Source organism: Triticum urartu, chromosome 7 (assembly GCF_003073215.2).
Source record: "Triticum urartu cultivar G1812 chromosome 7, Tu2.1, whole genome shotgun sequence".
Taxonomy (NCBI): Eukaryota; Viridiplantae; Streptophyta; class Magnoliopsida; order Poales; family Poaceae; genus Triticum; species Triticum urartu.
The window spans coordinates 606,564,074-606,579,240 of record NC_053028.1 but is presented as its reverse complement, the minus strand read 5'-3'; the positions used below and the strand labels follow the sequence as shown (position 1 = coordinate 606,579,240).

The 15,167-nt window shown below is 41.2% G+C and overlaps 1 pseudogene; it reads right to left on the bottom strand.

Annotated features, from left to right (window-relative positions):
* Positions 1-564: 564 nt before the first annotated feature.
* The window catches only part of LOC125519155, a 37,861-nt pseudogene continuing 23,258 nt past the window's right edge, over positions 565-15,167 (bottom strand).

Sequence of the window (15,167 nt, the reverse complement as noted above, 5' to 3'; positions counted from 1 at the left end):
CACCCTTTTTTGAAAAAGAGGTTGAAACATTCAGCCTCTGGATCAATATGATGCATAGAACCATAAACTTACCACACATGTACAGCAGAAATTCTGCAAGTATCCAGGCAAATCCATATTTAACAAATACTCTTAGGCTAAAAAAATTAGAAAGTATATAAATTACTTCTATAACCAATTAAACAGCCACAACTAAAGTGAAAAAGAGATCAAGCACACAAATTAAAGCAAACTGAACACAGATTCATGATGTTCACATTCAGAAATGGTAGTTATGACATAAAAGTTGACAAAAGATAAATACCATGGTTCATCAATCTACCAAATGGCTGCCACACAGAGACAATGAACTAGGGAAAGGGTCGATTACAAAAGAGACTCGGGATGCAACTCTTTTGCATCTAAGCTTGGACATAAGCATATGCTAGCCGAAGGTGACAATAGGGTGCTTCCCAATCTCCCATAGTCTTATTCCTGAAACCCGGAACAAAAAGTTCAATGTAATGAAAACATTATCAACCTTAGACTGAACATCCAAATTGGAAAGGCTTACCCATTGTCCCGATATACAAGGTTTGAATCCCTCAGACAAAGTCTCCAAAGACGGGCATGTCATCGAAGCTCCAAAGGTCCATGTTGCCAACGACATCCTGATGATCATAAAAATTCACTAGGCCATCAATCAGCTCATCCACATCATCATCCATAAGATATCTCATCCAAGATTCAGAACTGGCAGCATTATTCTCCATAACAGGAGGCACCAGTGAGTTGTAGGTGTTATTCTCGACAAACGCAGATTCTGCTCCTTCGGCAATGGTAGAAATGGATGATATATCTAGACTCTTGGTCTCATACTCCCAGCCCAAGTCAGAGCAGCCAAAAGAGTTGCTTCCCTGGTCAGAGTACATATCCATAATAGGAGCTTCAACAGGGGCAGCAAAGTTTATTGCAGGAACAAGTGGCTGGATTGATGCAAAGTCGACATATCCTGTTGGTTCCTCTGGAAAGTTAACCTTGGCCTTCTTACCATAGATTCGGCGTGCTTCGACATCATAAGCTCTTGCGGCTTCTTTAGCACTGTTGAAAGTACCGAGCCAGACACAGACACCCTTGCTAGGATCTTTGATTTCAGCAGCCCACTTACCCAAGGGGCACTGACGAATACCCTTGAGTTGGTTCTTTCTCTTCCTTTTTGCTGACCTTTCTGCAGGACCATCAAAACCAGCAGTAGGCATGGTGCTTAAGTCATCTGCAATAGAAGATCAATGTCAATGCTAAGAGGGACCAACACAGATAAATTTCTCTCACACATAGTAAATAATTTTTTCATGAATTTAAATGAAAAATATAATAATCATAATGAACATCGAACCATGATGGCTCAGGTTCGGGTGAAAACATCATCATTCACAAACAGAACAAATAAATAAAAATAATAATCACAACTTAATAAAAAAATCCAAGGTTCTCATAAACAGACCTCATGTTATAAATCTTTGACATCATTCTGCACTTATTAATCTACAAATTGCATTATAGACGATGCAGAATCAAGGATATTCTTTTTCAGTTTGATTCAATGATTAGTACAGTAATCATTTAGACTAATAAATGAACCAAGCCTAGAACAATCCTCGGTTGCTCAGCCACACCTACAACCATCTAACAAGGAAACAATTCAAGAGGCCAAGACCTCGGCGAAAATAAGCTACTAACCGAACACAACAGAGAAATGGAAAAGCCTAACCCTTCACCCAAATTACTCCATGATAGCACATCCAATATAAAATCTCTAAAAACAGGTGTAACACCGCCCAAACACAGCCTTCCAATAGCCACCCCTACAAAAAATTCTCATCCTACCCAACCAAACGACCAAACCGTTTTTGAACCAATCACACAATCTCCTATTTCTACTACCTTCTCCCTAGTTTACTAGTCCCCCTTGTATTTTTGGTCTTACTTTTTTACCATGATTTTAACCAATAAAATATAAGTTAAACGTAGCAAAAATAATATTAAAACTACACTCGAATAAGAATCCAACAATATATTTTTTTATGACATGCATTAATATTATACTAGTTAATTATGTGGTCAAACTTTGACCCAAAATATGATGGAGACTAATAAACCAAGATGGAGGTAATACATAGTCAAGCGCTAAAGGTGATGATACGTAGATTAAAAACTAGTCCAAGCGACCAAGGGCTATTACCTTCGGAGAGGGACCTCTTGATGGCGGCAAAGGGCTTGATCTCGACTTCCTCGTAGTCATCATCCTTCTCGGCCACCCCACCGCACCCGAGCTCGAAGTCATAGTCCCTGGAGTCGGCCAAGAACTTCTTGAAATCGGCCTCAAAGTCCTCCTCATCATAGTCCAGGATGAGTCCCCTGCGCCCGCCGTGTCGCGTGAAGCGATGGCCCCCGCCACCTCCTCGCTGGGGCTTCTTCTTCTCGGGCCGCACCGTGACCTCCATCACCTTCCGCGTCACCATGGGAACCTTGATGTCGGCGAGTAATGCTCTGCCAGACATGATGGTTGCTGATACCTCGTCGCAATCGTCGTCGGGGAAGGGGCCTCGACGGAATTGGTAAATGTACAAAGATTTTTAATAAGCAAGGCAACAGGTGTGGGTTGGTAGGTGGGGGTGAGGCCAGTCCCCTATATACAAGGTGGCCGCGTGATGGTGCAAGAGGGCATGTGGTGGGCCCACGCGTCAGCGAGGGGCCGTGCGGTGGGAGGAAGGCACGAGGCAGGTTCCGAAAGCGAGCATTTTGGGAATCTTGCGTGCTATTCCCTTGAGAGAACTACTATTTCTTGCATTGTGCCTCGCGTATGAATAGATGGATGTATGTTTGACTTTATCTATTTGGAGGCAAGCCAACATTTATTAGCTCAAGATTGTTCTACCACACACATGTAGTACGATTGTGCCACTATTGTCATACACTCTCCGTCTGGGTTTATAGGATGGTTTCAATGTTTAACCAAAAATCGTCTCACAAATGATTGTGTATAATGCTAAGATTTTTGCAAATCACTCATGGCTTGTTGCGTCATTTATTCGCTCAAGATTGTACTACACGCCTATAGTATGACTGTACTATTACTGCTGCTCTCCCCTTTTGGGTCTATTGGACGGGTTCGTTCAACCGAACATTTAACCAAAAATATTATAATAAATGATTGTGTGTAATGCTAAGATCTTTGCAAATCACTCATAGTTATGTCATTTATTAGCTCAATATTGTACTACACACCTGTAGTATCAGTGTACTGTTGTTGTACTCTCTTCGTGTGGGTTTATTGGACAGGTTCATCCAACCAAACGCTTAACCAATATCTTCTTATAAATGATTGTATTTAATTTTAATATCCTTGCAAATAACTCATAGCTAGTTACAACATTTATTAGCTCAAGATTATACTACGCGATGTAGTACAACTGTACTACTACCGTCGTACACTCTCAGTATTGGTTTATTGCATGGGTTCATCCAACCGAACATTGAACCAAAAAATCTTCTCATAAATGATTGTATGTATTGCTAGGATCTTCGCAAATCTCTCATAGCTAGTTACATCATTTATTAGCTCAAGATTATACTACACACCTGTAGTATGACTCTACTATTGTCGTAGTCTCTTCGCCTAAGTTTATTGGACAGGCTCATTAAATCAAACATTTAACTAAAAATTGCCTCATAAATGATTGTTTGTAATGCTAAAATCTTTGCAAATAACTCATAGCTAGTTATACCATTTACTAGCTCAAGATTATACTACACACCTGTAGTATGATTGTACTACTATTGTCATACATCTCCGTTCGGGTTCATCTAGTCGAATGTTTTACCAAAAATCTTGTCATATATGATTATGTGTAATGTTAAGATCTTTGCAAATCACTCGCTAGTTACACCATTAATTAGCTCAAGATTGTACAACACACAAGTAGTATGACTATTGTTTTCGTACTCACTTCATCCGGGTTTATTGGGCGGGTTCATCAAACCAAATGTTTAATCAAAATCATCTCATAAATGATTGTGCGTAACTCCAAGATTCTTGTAAGTCACTCATAGCTACTTACTTCGTTGTTCTCAAATAAAAATACAGTTACTCCATTAAGTTACTATCATGTAGTTTATGTGCAATTGTTAGCATTATTATGCGATAATTATATGAATTATAAGTTAGCATTGTAATTTTCTCATCACATTCTTGATCTAACCATGTATATGGAGATCCAACATTCGTTTTTAAAGAACATGACATCGACCTTGTATCTTGCTTAATATTCAACCAATATCCCCTTATAGATGATTCTATAACTCTATGATTAAATTATACATATCTACTTACCCCCATTGACTTACTATCAAGTACTAGTAAACTGCACGTGCTTTGCACGTAGTAACCAGTTGAGATGGAACTAAAAGATAGCAGAGGGTCCAATTTATGTAAAAGAAAATAATCATTTCTATTTTTAGACCCCTTGTTTCTCATCCATATATAGGTTTGGAAAATGTATCCTACTATACAACATAAGCAAAAGCTCAACTACAATATGCAACAACACAAGTGCTCACAGCTACAAGTCAAACATCAATAACTTATAACCAAATAGGTCATGGCAGAATCGCCCACCATACAATTATTGCTATTTGCGAGCTGAGTTTGTTTTCAGGGTTGATCTCACATATTGTTTATAGACAGCTATGTCACGTACAACAGTACATATAGATACATACACTTCTTTTACTAACATTTTTCAAATCCACAACTAAAGAGGGTAGCTCATGCCAAAATGAAGCTGGCACCTAATAGTAATGTTGCCTGAAGCATGGATGCTTAGAGCTCACCAGAAGCCTTCATTTCAAGTTCATGATCCATAAAGGCATAAGATTCCAATTGACCCTGCCAACATGAGAGTGTATCAAGTTAAGTATTGAGACAAAAAAATGTGCGAAGAGGCATTCAATGACAAGATAAAAACAACACCTTCTATATGGTATAAAACCAGTCTGCAATGTCGAACATGGTTTTGTGCAATCTAAGGCTAGCATAATCAAAAAACGTAAATGACCAAATTCCAGCTTAGCAAATCAAATTCATGGTTTGCACATAAAAAATGTTCGGTGTATTATACATGAAACAAGGATCCTGATCTAGTTGATGATCTTCTGGACACAAACTTAGAACTACAGCAAACAAAAAAGTTGACAATAGTAGCACAATACTCCATTCGTGCTCTCTCTGAACAGAAAACATTATGTATTCATATATCTGTAGAACATATTAGAATATAAGGCCTATGTTATTCATGATTCTAATATATGCGCATATTTATAAAAAAAATCTCAACAATTATCAACGTACCAATATTATGAGACAAAGTAAAGCATGCTCATATATATGAAACAAAGACAGTTATGCATTATATACATTTATCATGCCAAAACCTCCTTATAGACAATATTTTTGGTACTTTTTCCTGATGGGTCGACATCCCTGTTTGGCTTGGCAAGCTTGTTGTTTGCCTTGATATTCCTCAGGACAATGCAACATATAGTTGACCGTGAGAGAACACAGGTTCTGGAAGGTAGATACCAACATGCGGAATTGTTTGACCTTGAGCTTTATTGATTGTCATTGCAAAGCTAACACGAATTGGAAATTGCTTTCTCTTGAACTTGAAGGGAAGCACATCATCTTCAGAAGGATACAAAGGTATTCTTGGAAGGAATACTCGCTTTCCAGCATGTTGTCCTCCAATAATTTCAGCATCGATAGCATTATCTTGAAATGCCTTAATAATAAGCCTTGTTCCATTGCATAATCCATTATGAGGATCTAAATTCTGAAGCAAGATCACAGGGCAATTTATTTTCAACCTGAGAACATGTGGAGGTAGGCCATTAGGTGTGAGAGAATTCAGGAATTCAGGTGGGTAGTGATTGTGAGTATCATCCACTACTGAATCAAAACTATAGTAGACCTTTTCTTCTCCAGGAAATCGGTCTATAAGCTTCACATTTAATTCATCCACGTATTCATTTTTGGTGGAAAGAATGGCACGAGAACTTATATAAGACGGTAATCTTCCATTCTTGTCAAGTGAAGGAAATACTTCGTTTAGCAACTTACTAACCGAGGTCTCTGAATGTGTGTAACCTACAACCATCTCTTCAGGTAAATGCACATAGTCTTCACCAATTGATTCTTCAACGCCATTGCCAACTCTCAAGAGAAAATCAGAGAACCATGGATCTGTTTGTGCTCTCATATTGCGCCAGAGTTTTATTTGTCTTATATCCTCCCACAGATAAGATTTTCTGAGAGTGGCATTAACAATTTGGGCTCTAGTGCCACGCCTAACTACTGGAAGGACTTGTCGGAAATCTCCTCCGAACACAATTACTTTACCTCCAAATTGTGATCTACAACCAGTAATATCTTGCAGGGATCTATCAAGTGCCTCAACTGCTTGCCATTTTGTCATGGCAACTTCATCCCAAATTATCAAAGATGCTCTTCGAAGTAATTCAGCTGTCCCACTCTGCTTACTGAAGTTGCACACAGTATCTTCTTGAACATTTATTGGTACTTTAAATCTGGAATGGGCCGTCCGACCACTAGGCATGATAGAAGCTGCAATGCCAGATGTTGGTGTTGCAATGGCTATCAAACCCATTGATCTTACTTTTGCCAATAAAGCTTTATAAAGGTACGTCTTTCCTGTACCTCCTGGACCATCGATGAAGAAGACCTTACCCTTCTGGTTCAAGACGTGGTCCATTATTTCATCTAAAGCAAGCTGTTGTTCATTGTTTAAAGTTGCATGCAGCTCCAGGTCTTCTTTAGCAACTTCAATAGACATTTCTTCACTCAATTATCTTGCCTCTAAGCTGTCCAGATCATTAGCATCCAATAGATCTAGAAGATCAAAGGTCCTGATGTCCTTTCCCATGGAATATAACAAATATCTAATATCTCCAAGCACGAGTTTCTCGATTGCTTCATCACTTATGTTCTCCCTACGAAAATCGTCAGGCATTGCTTCAAAGTGATTGTTCCATAATGCACGAACATTTCTAACTTCGCAAAATGCCAAAATTGTAGCAAAAAGCCTTCTAAGTGCATAGGGCATTTGAAATGTGGCAGCTTCGGTGAGACAGTCAGAAATACTATCATCTGCTTCTATGAGACCCCTTCTCTCTACAGCTTCTCTAAATGTGGAGAAAACAACACCATCAACAGTACGTAAATCATGAAAAGATGTAGCCCCCCTCACATGGTTTAGCAATATTCTCAACTAATAGCGTTCACCTTCTGCAGGGTGAGCAGCCACAAGTCGACCTATTTGAATTCTCTTGGTACGTCATCTCCATGTCTTGTGGTTCCTCTGCCATGTATAAAATTCAGGGAATTCCTTATATAGGAAATTTCTAGCATAAGGATCGATAGAGTTCATTGTAAAATACTCAGTAAGCATTGTCCTGGAAGATGATTCTATACTAATCACATTTTCCAAATTGTCACAGTCTTTATAACGGACCAAATGCATATTTGGCAAATGGACTTGTAACTATAGAACGGGAGGAGACATCTCACTCAGGTCGAAAGAGTAAATTCTCCATATTGCTTCTGGAGGTGATATAAAGCGGGCATCTCTATACTCGTGAATTTCATCAATAACTCGACCTTCTACGGCTTCTACAATAAAAGAGGCACGGTCATGACCCTTGTAAATGTACTTAAATAAATCCTTAACAGCATTGATGCTGGAGCAAACTTCGATGTTTATATGGCAATTATATCTCATAAGTAGGTATGGATTATATGGCACAACCCATCTATTATCCAAAACAGATCCCCTAATGCGCACTTTACGGCCATCATCCCTGCGTCTATAAATTGGATATGAGTCTTTCCCTTGCAATGTAGCATCTGAGAATGCTCGGGGATAATGGTATTTACATTCCCCATTTTGCATGTAGGAATTTTTACTATTGAGAACGCCACAGGGCCCATGCATCATGTGTTTAATAACTAAATCATGTAACACTGGGTACTTGTTTTTGTCAGGAATTTCAGCTGATATAATTTGATCATACTGATCTGGGTTATTTATCTTATAATCCGACTTTAGGATTATTAAGAAATGTGCATGGGGTAGCCCCCTCTTTTGAAATTAAATAACACGCACGTGAGCAGCAACTTCACCAAAAAAATCTTTTTAAATATAAGATTCTTAAGATCCTCCAATTTTGCCTTGAATACTCGTGCTACCAAATCTGGCCAGTCTTGTGCTAATTGTCCTGGTCCGAGCTCTTTTGTTATCTCCTCCCAACTTGGATTGCATGTCATTGTAAGAAATAGATCTGGTTTTCCAAACCGTTGGACCAAAGCCATGACGTTTAGATATCGTCGCCTTATGTCCTGTGGGCCTCCTATGAAAGAGGGTGGGAGCACTATACGCTTCCCAATCATGCATGCACGTGTCTCACCCGCAACAACACTATCAACCAGCCCTTGATATAAATCTGCTCGTATAAGATTTTGGTTTGCTGGTTTTAGGTAGAATGCCAATCTTATTGACTCAATCTTAATGTACATATCAACAATGTACTGTTGAGTTAGTCGTTTGCCAAAAAGCAAAACATTAAATTCATTCGGTCGCACTTGCAGTTTGAAACAATAGTATTCCCTTGGTGAAACAAATGAACCAGAGTTATACTCCATCGCTATAATGGAAAACATTTTAATTTAGATAAATAATTTTTAAAATATAATATAAGTGACAGTTGATTATGCGGCACAATTTATCTTCTTTGTTATAGTCATCTTCTTGATTGATCTTATTAACAATGAGATTTGATCTCACTTTTGGTATTTTCAAGTTCCACCCAACTTCCCCGTTTGGGAAAAATAGTGGATATGAAAGTGGGTCATAACAGCCATCGTATGCTTTTATCTACTGTGGATCATTTGATTTACCATATACCATTATACTCCTATCGAAGTGACCCTGAGGATTATTTCCTTCTACCCAGATTGCTACTACTTGTGATGTAGTTGGTGCATTATATACTCGTTGATCTAAAGAAATGTCTGTGTTGAGCTCAATTCGATACTCATCAAGGTTTGACACTGAACCAAGGCTTCGAAATGTCTGGGCGTAAGGATTAGATGAAAGTATGCTCGCCAATTTTCCAATGAGAACTCTATCAAGATTAGGAGAATAACGAAATCTGTGTTGCAAATCTGATTCAGTGTCATAAAAGTATAGTTGTAAATGCTTAGGGCCATCTTCTACTGGAACCAATTGATCAATTCGACGATAAATTTGACCTTGTGCACGGAAAGTGTAAACACCAGACTTTTTATTGCAATATCTCTGGTCCAAGATAACACCAAGAGAGGTAAAAGAAAAGTGAGAATTGAAGTACCGAATATTGTCTTGAAAGTACTTAGCGTCAGGATCTTGACTTGTGTATAGTCGGCGCATTTCATCAGGAACATATGGAGTTACTATCTTGACCTTGCCACCCATGCAACAAAATGTTGGATTCTCATACTGGAACCGTTTTGCATTGCAATTTGTGCAGTTAGGCACTGGCTCCAAAACATGATGGCCACTTGGTACATTCCGATATATACAATCAAAGGGATCCTCTTGCATTTCACAATTTGCATGGTTTTGGTCTCGATATGATAATACGCAATCTGTTCCTGTTCATTCTTTTTAATAGTGAGAAAACTGTGTCGCAATGGTAGTAGTAATTATTTATACTAAGAACACACATTAATGCTTACCATGTCCAGCGAATATGTAACCCTCATCATCTTCAGTCATATATTCAGATTGCCCAGTTTCATCTATACATCAATTTGTCAATCAGTAAAATAATATTTTAGGAGAAGTAAAGTCGATGATTGATCGATGCATTAGAAATAGCTATGGTACACCGTGACAATTGTATTACCTTCTAGGGCAGGAAAAGAACCATCTGGAACATAGATGGTGCTGTTATGGTCTTCCTGCTCATTGGCTACACCATCTTCATGTGTTCCCTTTCCATTATTACTACGACCTGCCCCATTAGACATTCTCTTTCTCTTATGTCCACTGCCCTTGTCCAGGAATGCTGATACACGCTTATGTTGACCAGTACCTGTCAATTAATTACATGATGTAGATATGTCGGATGGACCACCAATTGATTCTTCAACGCCATTGCCAACTCTCAAGAGAAAATCAGATAACCATGGATCTGTTTGTGCTCTCATATTGCGCCAGAGTTTTATTTGTCTTATATCCTCCCACAGATAAGATTTTCTGAGAGTGGCATTAACAATTTGGGCTCTAGTGCCACGCCTAACTACTGGAAGGACTTGTCGGAAATCTCCTCCGAACACAATTACTTTACCTCCAAATTGTGATCTACAACCAGTAATATCTTGCAGGGATCTATCAAGTGCCTCAACTGCTTGCCATTTTTTCATGGCAACTTCATCCCATATTATCAAAGATGCTCTTCGAAGTAATTCAGCTGTCCCACTCTGCTTACTGAAGTTGCACACAGTATCTTCTTGAACATTTATTGGTATTTTAAATCTGGAATGGGCCGTCCGACCACCAGGCATGATAGAAGCTGCAATGCCAGATGTTGGTGTTGCAATGGCTATCAAACCCATTGATCTTATTTTTGCCAATAAAGCTTTATAAAGGTACGTCTTTCCTGTACCTCCTGGACCATCGATGAAGAAGACCTTACCCTTCTGGTTCAAGACGTGGTCCATTATTTCATCTAAAGCAAGCTGTTGTTCATTGTTTAAAGTTGCCTGTAGCTCCAGGTCTTCTTTAGCAACTTCAATAGACATTTCTTCACTCAATTATCTCGCCTCTAAGCTGTCCAGATCATCAGCATCCAATAGATCTGGAAGATCAAAGGTCTTGATGTCCTTTCCCACGGAATATAACAAATATCGAATATCTCCAAGCACGAGTTTCTCGATTGCTTCATCACTAATGTTCTCCCTACGAAAATCGTCAGCCAATGCTTCAAAGTGATTGTTCCATAATGCACGAACATTTGTAACTTCGCAAAATGCCAAAATTGTAGCAAAAAGCCTTCTAAGTGCATAGGGCATTTAAAATGTGGCAGCTTCGGTGAGACAGTCAGAAATACTATCATCTGCTTCTATGAGACCCCTTCTCTCTGCAGCTTCTCTAAATGTGGAGAAAACAACACCATCAACAGTGCGTAAATCATGAAAAGATGTAGCCCCCCTCACATGGTTTAGCAATATTCTCAAGTAATAGCGTTCACCTTCTGCAGGGTGAGCAGCCACAAGTCGACCTATTTGAATTCTCTTGGTACGTCGTCTCCATGTCTTGTGGTTCCTCTGCCATGTATAAAATTCAGGGAATTCCTTATATAGGAAATTTCTAGTATAAGGATCGATAGAGTTCATTCTAAAATACTCAGTAAGCATTGTCCTGGAAGATGATTCTATACTAATCACATTTTCCAAATTGTCATAGTCTTTATAACGGACCAAATGCATATTTGGCAAATGGACTTGTAACTGTAGAACGGGAGGAGACATCTCACTCAGGTCGAAAGAGTAAATTCTCCATATTGCTTCTGGAGGTGATATAAAGGGCATCTCTATACTCGCGAATTTCATCAATAACTCGACCTTCTGCGGCTTCTATAATAAAAGAGGCACGATCATGACCCTTGTAAATGTACTTAAATAAATACTTAACAGCCTTGATGCTGGAGCAAACTTCGATGTTTATATGGCAATTATATCTCATAAGTAGGTATGGATTATATGGCACAACCCATCTATTATCCAAAACAGATCCCCTAATGCGCACTTTACGGCCATCATCCCTGCGTCTATAAATTGGATATGAGTCTTTCCCTTGCAATGTAGCATCTGAGAATGCTCGGGGATAATGGTATTTACATTCCCCATTTTGCATGCAGGAATTTTTACTTTTGAGAACGCCACAGGGCCCATGCATCACGTGTTTAATAACTAAATCATGTAACACTGGGTACTTGTTTTTGTCAGGAATTTCAGCTGATATAATTTGATCATACTAATCTGAGTTATTTATCTTATAATCTGACTTTAGGATTATTAAGAAATGTGCATGGGGTAGCCCCCTCTTTTGAAATTCAATAACACGCACGTGAGCAGCAACTTCACCAAAAAATTCTTTTTAAATATAAGATTCTTAAGATCCTCCAATTTTGCCTTGAATACTCGTGCTACCAAATCTGGCCGGTCTTGTGCTAATTGTCCTGGTGCAAGCTCTTTTGTTATCTCCTCCCAACTTGGATTGCATGTCATTGTAAGAAAGAGATTTGGTTTTCCAAACCGTTGGACCAAAGCCATGGCCTTTAGATATCGTCGCCTCATGTCCCGTGGGCCTCCTATGAAAGAGGGTGGGTGTAGCGCCCCGAGACCGATGCGCCAGGTGTCGTCCAGTTATTCGTTGTTGTTGCCATGTCTTTGGCTTGCGTGTTGCATTTCATCATGTCATCATGTGCATTGCACCATCATGTTTTAAAACTTGCATCCGTCCGGGTTCTCCCAGTTCCTTCCGTTGTCCGTTCTGAGCCCAGACACACTTGCACGCGCCCGCAGCATGTCCAAAATACTATTTTAGAAGTGGTCGGAAAATGTTCTCGGAATGGGATGAAAGTTGGCGTGCGGTGTTGTTTTGTTGTTAGTAGACCGGCTGCCAAGTTTCATCGCGTTCGGAGTCCGTTTGATGCCCCAACAGATAACTATAGCGACATTATAGTCGGTCAAAACGTCGGACGTTTTCGGTCTCCGGAAACAGATGCCGGGCCCTCCCTCTCTCTTCTCCCCCTCGCAGTCTCGCCACAGCCCACCTAGTCCATCCTCCTTCCCCTCTTCACTTCCGGAGTTGTCCGATGCGACCGCACGGTCCGAAACCCTCTCTGCACAGTGCATCAAACCCCTCACGTGCGCGTCCAAAAATGTCTCGGACCCGACCCGGGCAGTCGTCACCGTTGGATTCGGATCATCCCCGAACATCTACAAAACGTCTCTGTTTTTCTCTTTGGACTCCCTAGCTATTTTATTCGCGACCATCCAATTACGATCGGAGGGACGAGGTAGCCCCTAAACTAAATTCATCTGTATATTTATAGGCCAACCCTAGATCCTAGGGGTCTTGTCCCATCGATCCCACCGCGCCGCCACTCCACCTGATTTCCTCGGGATCCCTCCCGGACCAACCAGCAGCTTCCCGCACGAGCCCCCTCCTCCTGCTTCGATACCCGAGCGGATCAGGAGCGCTCGTCGCTGCCGCGTCACGTTTCTGGCCTCTCATCCGGCCGGCAGGCGAAAACCACCGCTGCCAGGATGCACCTCTCCTTCCCTTCTTCCCCTACGGTTTTCTCTCCTTCCCCTTCAATCTCTCTCACGATCTCCCTCTCTCTATGTACTTCATCGCTGCAGGAACGACCGCCGCTCGCGGAAGCCGCCAACGTCCGCCTCTGGCCCAGATCCGACCATCTCCGACGCCTCCTCGTCGGATCCCGCCGTCAAGTCCCCATCCCGTCGTCGCGTGGAGCTCCACCGCCCAAGTCCGAAGCTCCGCCGTGTTTAACCGCCAAGTTCCACGCCGCCCCGCCTGCTCTTTCTCGTTGTCGTGCCCGTTGCTCATCTTACCGCGGCCAGCACCTGAACCCGATGATGCTCTGCTGCTCGCACCGCCGTCCAGATCAGGCTGAAGCCGCCTCCTCCCGCAGCCATGGTGCCCGAGGCCTCCTGCAGGACCACCGCCGCCATGGACCAGCGCCGCCGTTCAAGTTCGCGTCCGGCCCCGTTCTGGACCGGATCTCCTCTGCTCCGCCGCCCATCCGCCGAGTCCACCACGATCCAGCCGGTTCCCATGCGCCCTCGCCCGCGCAAGTTCCTCGTCGCGCCGCCCGTCGTCAAGTTCCTACCATTGCTCTGCTTCCTGACGAGAACAGGACGAGGTGCCCGCTCGCCCGCGCGTACGCGTTGACCAAGCCCAGCGAGCGCAGGCCCAGCTCCCTTCGCCCGCGTGGGCCTCCCAGCCGCCAGGCAGCTGCATTGCTGGGCCCAGTCACTGCTCTGAGCCGGCCCAAGTACCATTGTGAGAACCCCAGCCCATCCAGTTTCGGCCAGTGTAGTTTTTTTCCAGATCTGCGGTTTTTCCTATATCCTGAGACAACAGTTTTGCGGTTTAGCCCCTAAACTTCATGCATATAATAACTCTCCAACCATGCATCATATGTAAAAACTTTGTATATGAAACTTGCTTAGAATTTCATCTAGTTTAATAATTTGCAACTTTCATGCATGTTTAAAATGTTTAAAATGTTGTTTGTTTAAATTTGCTTAAATAACTTGCTAAAATGATTTATTTCGTAACTAAATAACCGTAGCTCGGTTTTAAATAATCTTTATATGTAAATGGGGTAGAAAAATGCCTAGTTTAACTTGGTGCACTCAACTTTCATGTTTAACAACTCTAAAATAAAGTTTAGGGCAGAAAAGTACCAAATCTATAATATGCTCATGAGGAGTTTCCGGAATTGTTGTTCGTTGTTTCCGGTCTCATTTAAACTTGACTAGATAGGTAGTTTTACTTTGCTTCACCCTCTTGCCATGTTTAACAACATTTAATATTGTTGGGTACATAAACGAGATCGAACTAAATAGCTTGAATGTGGTGTTTCGTCAATATGCAACGGAGTTGCATATTGAGCTCCACTTAATTTGTAGCATTGTTTGTGCACTTTGCCATGCCATGCTTCATTAAACCGGACATGCATCATACTTGTTTGCGCATCGTGCCATGTTGTTGTAGTGGTTGTTTACTTTGTTGTTTGCTTTCTTTCCGGTGTACTTCGTCTCGGTAATCCGGTAACGTCGTGTTGTGAGGATTCGTTCGTCTACGCACGTTTGTCTTCTTCATGGACTCGTTCTTCTTCCTTGCGGGATCTCAGGCAAGATGACCATACCCTCAAAATCACTTCTATCTTTGCTTGCTAGTTGCTCGCTCTTTTGCTATGCCTATGTTGCGATACCTACCACTTGCTTATCATGCCTCCCATATTGTTGAAGCAAG